Source organism: Loxodonta africana, chromosome 2 (assembly GCF_030014295.1).
Source record: "Loxodonta africana isolate mLoxAfr1 chromosome 2, mLoxAfr1.hap2, whole genome shotgun sequence".
Classification (NCBI taxonomy): domain Eukaryota; kingdom Metazoa; phylum Chordata; class Mammalia; order Proboscidea; family Elephantidae; genus Loxodonta; species Loxodonta africana.
The window spans coordinates 83,817,009-83,823,008 of record NC_087343.1 but is presented as its reverse complement, the minus strand read 5'-3'; positions in this window follow the sequence as shown (position 1 = coordinate 83,823,008).

Sequence of the window (6,000 nt, the reverse complement as noted above, 5' to 3'; positions counted from 1 at the left end):
TGGGATTAGTTTGTTATGCCACAGGAAACGCAAATCTCGAAACAACTTTACCCGCTCAACCTTATTTTCTTCTGAAATAAAAATGAATCTCACTTATCTTGCTTCTCTGCTTTGAGTATTCAACAACCTGCCTTTAGCACTCCTGGGAGAGACAGGACAGTTACTCTTTTTAGACCATCCTGCTTTTAAAATCCCTGTAGTTAAGCTATAAAGAGCTATGTACGCATATTAGGTTCCATATTGTTGGGGTGAGAATTCAAAACTGTATTCTTGGAGTTCTCCCACCTGGAATGTGCTGTTGTCTCTGTTTTCCTGTGTATCCTTTAAGATTCAGGTCAAAGTTTTCCCTGGTAAAGCCTTCCCTGACCACCCTCTCCCATTTCACCCCCAGAGTGGGAACTTTGTGGACTGGCTTGGGAAGCCAACCACCTTCCAAAGAGGGAAAATATGTTTCAAGTCCAAAGCTATTTTTAAATGTATAAATATACTTTAGAATACAACTATTTGTACACTAAGAACTGCTTGTATCATTCATATATACATATATACACACATACATACATATGTATAAGGAGACCTGGTGGTGCAACAGTTAAGCACTTGGCTGCTAACCAAGAGGCTGGCAGTTCAAACCTACCCAGCAGGAAAAAAAACCTGGTGATCTGCTCTGGTAAAGATTCCTGTTGTGTACTGTCAAGCTGATTCTGACTCATAGTGACCCTATAGGATAGAAAAGAACTGCCCCTCATAGGATTTCCTAGGCTGTAAATCTTTACAGGAGCAGAGTGCCACGTCTTTCTCCCATGGTGGGTTCAAACCACCAACCTTTCAGTTACCAGCCAAATGCTTAACACTGCTCCACCAAGCCTCCTCCGTTAAGATTACAGCCTAGAAAACCCTATGGGGCAGTTCTATTCTGTTACATGGGATCACTATGAGGGAAAATTGACACAACGGCACCTAACAACAGCAACATACATATATACACATGCGTGCTATAAAACATTAAAGAAATTAATTTAAATTTAAGGATCATGTTGTCTTCGGCTGGGTTCCTTCAAAAGCAGAACCTGAGATAAGGACTTGGTTTCTGGTAGTTTATCCAGGTTGTGACTCCCGGAAGCCAGAATAGGATGTGGGGAGAGTGAGAGAGGGAATGAGGAAGAGCCCAAATGCAGGTGCCCTATAGAGGTGGCTGCTGTGGTCAATGAGGATTACATTGTTTCTGTTGGGAACCCCGAGAATCATCCAGAGTATCTATTGGAATTGTCTACTTGGAAGGACAGAATGCTGGAGCATTAATTCATGGGCTCTGTTCCCCACTGATTGAGGGTTGTCCCGTGGACATTAACTCTCGCACATTTTTGGCTGTTTACCAGTGGGCTGTTTGCCAGTTGCTCAGGAGAGAGCCCTGGGGCAGCAACCAGAATGACTTGGGGAGGGCTCTGTCAGCACCAGGGGAGTCTGAGCCTTCAGGGAGCAGGTTTCTGAAGCTGTCGAGTTAGAGGTGGTGAAGGGAATGGCACCAGAGCAGTCCGCTCTTCTCTATCTCATGAATTGAGTACAAAAAAAAGTGGCAGGCATAGCTGGGGCTTGAAATTCTGGTTGGAGCCCCCAATTATGTCAAAAGAGAGGAACCAGTTGCGGGCGCTCATTACTGAAAGCTTATTTGTACAAGACCCCAAGCTGGATAACATAACAACTCTGCGAGATATTTCAGGCAGATATTATTCTCTCGACTTTGTTTGATGTTGAGGCTCAAAGTGACTCAATGACTTGTCCAACATCACAGATGTCTTTATTGGAACTGGTAGGGCCTTGAACACAGGTCTGCTATTCTTTACCTGATTACTAGCTGAAAAGTTGGCGGTTCAAACTTACCCAGGAAGCCTGGTGTGCTTCTTCTGAAAGGTCACAGCCTTGAAAACCCCATGGAGCAGTTCTACCCTGCACACATGGGGTCACCATGAGTCAGAATCTGCTGCATTGCCACTAACAAGAACAATCCTACCTCCCTGACATTTGGTCAAGTCAACATAAACAACAGTTTTCCCTACAGCTATTGATATTGTATAGGCAAAGGACCAAGTAACACATTTTCAACGGGTCTTTTGATGCCACACCCCCCCACCTTTTTTTAAATTGTACTTTAGATGAAGGTTTACAGAACTAGTTTCTCATTAAACAGTACACATATTGTTTTATGATATTGGTTAACAACCCCACGACATGTCAGCACTCTCCCTTCTTAACCTTGGATTCCCTATTACCAGCTTTCCTGTCCCTTCCTGCCCTCTAGTCCTTGTCCCAGGGCTGGTGTGCCCCTTTAGTCTCATTTGGTTTTATGGGCCTGTCCAATCTTTGGCTGAAGGGTGAACCTCAGGAGTGGCATCATTACTGAGCTGAGAAGGTGTCCGGGGGCCGTACTTTCATGGTTTCTTCAGTCTTTGTCAGGCCAGCAAGTCTGGTGTTTCTTTTTGAGTTAGAATTTTGTTCTACATTTTTCTCTAGCTCTGCCCGGGACCCTCTATTTTGATCCCTGTCAGAGCAGTCAGTGGTGGTAGCCGGGCACCATCTAGTTGTACTGACCTCGATCTGGTGAAGACCATGGGAGGTGTGGTCCATTAGTCCTTTGGACTAATCTTTCCCTTGTATCTTTAGTTTTCTTTATTCTTCCTTGCTCCTGAAGGGGTGAGACCAGTGGAGTATCCTAAATGGCCACCCACAGGCTTTTAAGACCGCAGACACCATTCACCAAAGTAGAATGTAGAACATATTCTTTTTAAACTCTGTTATGCCCGTTGAGCTAGATGTTCCCCGAGATCATGGTCCCCACAGGCCTCAGCCCAGCAGTTCAGTCCCTCAGGGAGTTTGGATGTATCTATGGAGCTTCCATGACCTTGCCTCAGGCAAGTTGTGCTGGCTTCCCCAGTATTGTGTACTGTCTTACCCTTCACCTAAGTTACCACTTATCTATTGTCTGTTTAATATTTTTCCATCCCTACCCCTCCCCTCCCTTGTAACCATCAAAGATTGTTTCTTCGTGTGTGGTCTCATGCAATATTTGTCCTTTTGTGATTGCCTTATTTCACTCAGCATAATGCCCTCCTGATTCATCCATATTATAGATACTTCACAGATTCATCGTTGTTCTTTATTGTTGCATAATACTCTATTGTATGTATGTACCACTGTTTGTTTATCCATTCATCTGTTGATGGGCATCTAGGCTGTTTCCACATTTTTGCTATTGTGAACAATGCTGCAGTGAACCTGGGTGTGCATGTGTCTATTCCTGTGATGACTCTTACTACTCTAGGATATGTTCCTAGGGGTGGGATTGCTGGATCATATGGTATTTCTATTTCTAGCTTTCTAAGGAAGTGCCATCTCATTTTCCAAAATGGTTGTATCATTTTGCATTTCCACCAGCAGTGCATAAGAGTTCCAATCTCCCTGCTGCCTCTCCAACATTTGTTATTTCCCGTTTTTTGATTAGAGCTAGTAATGCTGGGTACCACCACTTCTTAATACCTGCCCCCCCCCACCCCATTTGTCAACCACATCGTTATTCAGTGTGGTAATCCTTATAGAGGAAACTTACCTGGGTGGCTTTAGGGACATTTATTATTTTTCCCATTATATTCTTTTTACATATGCTGTTCCTTAAAATGTTAAGTGCAAGAGCATGTTTTCCAAAGGCTACTTATTTAACAGCTCCTCACTGCCTTATGTGACTGCATATAGGTTTTTCTACTACATTTCAAAGAGATCTTTTTATTAGATGATTGCAGGCCTTTAGTGAGAACATCAAGCTTCCATGCTCTCCAAATTAATCCTAAAGCGTCGATGGTAATAAATGCAGGCCACTGCCTAGTATACTGCCTGACACAAAGGAGGCTACCAATAAATATTTGTCAAATGAATGCCACTATATTGCAACCGGGAAAAAAGATTTGTAGGTAAAGCTGGCCCAAATGTTTGATTTAGCAGGGGAAAAGAAGCAGTATTTTCTACATTATGGCCTCTGTGGAAATTAGTTCTATTTCTCTCATTCTTCTTGCATGAGGCTTGGGATACAGCGCACTGGGAGGTGGCAGGAATAAACCTCTCCAGAGGAGCACAGCAAGCTGAAGCTGCCATTCTGGCTGGATGTGGAAGGGAGCAAAAACTTGGACTCTTTTGTTGCCAGGTAGAAACCCCAGGTTCCGCTCAATGTGACTTGTTACAGCCAAGAAACAAGAGGCCGAGGTAAGAGAGAAGAAAGGTGCCTTTATTTCATTGTGCAAGGAAAGGAGCAATTGGGGCTGTTGCCTCTAAGACTGCTCACAGGCAGCTTGGGGAGGTGGGCTTTTATGGACAGCAGACAAGGAAATGCAAATTCATCGTGAATATTCAGGATTGACCTTCATGCAGGTGCTCAGGGCTTGGGGATGACTATGCATTTCTTCTAGACAAGGGTTCAATCCCCTAGAATGGAGGAAGAGGTTGATTATTCTTCATTAGCATATTAAGTCTTCACCCAGAGATGGGGTATTTATATATATATTGCACTTAATGAGCTAATAGGTCACTTGAAGTGTTAAGATGGCATAGAAAATCTGCTAAGACTGGTTGAGGCCAGCTATGCTATCATTCGTTCTATGGCTATCTTGTCAAGGACAGTTTCAGAAGAATGTGCAGCCTATTCTGCTTGGTGTAGGAGGGTAAGCCAGAGCATTTGTCTCTTAGAAGGGCTGGGCATTGAGGCTGCCTGCTTCACTTTCAACCAAAGCCTCCTGCTTCCTAATCAAATTGTGGGAGGCTCTGAAAAAAGATTGGTGAAAAAGAATTCAACAAATTGGCCTTCTAACTTGACTTCTTTTTCAGCAATGACCTTGAGCAAGTCACTGAACTTTCCTTGGCCCCCATTTTCTCATACCAAATGTAATGGCATTGAACCAGAACAGATATTCTCCTTGGGCTCTAAAATGCTGTATTTCTATTTTGGTTTTGGCTTTTTTTTTTTTTTTTCTTCATTTAATAGACTTAATTTTTTTAAAGAGTAGTTTTTAGTTTACAGAAAAATTGTGCAGAAAGTACAAAGAACTCCCATATACCTTGTCTCTTCAGTGCACACTGTTTCTCTGTTATTAACATCTTGCATTCCTGTGGTACATTTACTACAATTGATGAACCAATATCGAGACATTATTAACATCTTAGAAGAAAGGCTGACAATCTACTTTGGCAAAAATAAGCCATTGAAAACCCTATGGAGCATAGTTCTACTCTGACACATGTGTTGGTTGCCATGAGTAGGAAATGACTCAGCAGAAATTGGTGACTGGTATTATTAACTAAAAGTCCCTGGTGGCACAAACAAATGGTTAAGTGCTTGGCTGCTGGCCAAAAGGCTGGCAGTTTGAACTCACCCAGAAGCACATCAGAAGACAGGCCTGGCGATCTGCTTCCAGAAGGTCACAACCTTGAAAACCCTATGGAGAATTTCTACACTATACACGTGGGGTCTCCATGAGTTGGAATTGACAGAACCAACAACAACAATATTATCTATAGTCCATAGTGTTCATTAGAGCTCACTCTTTGGGTTGTATAGTCCATGGGTTTTGACAAATGCATAATGCCATGTGTCCATCAAAACAGGCATCTCTCTTAGTCATCTAGCAGAAATACCACAAGCGGATGGCTTTAACAAAGAGAAATTTATTTCTCACAGTCTGGAAGTCCAAATTCAGGGCACCATCTCCATCTTTCTCTCTCTGGTGGCTCTGGAAGAAGGCCCTTGTCATACTCTTTTCCTGGTCTAGGAGCTTCTCAGCCCAAAAACCTTGGGTCCAAAGGATGCGCTCTGCTCCTGGTGTTGCTTCCTTTGTGGTATAAGCTCCCCAATGTCTCTCTGCTCACGTATCTTTTTATATCTCAAAAGAGATTAACTTAAGACACAACCTAATCTTGTAGACTGAGTCCTGCTTCATTAACATAACTGCCTCTAATCCT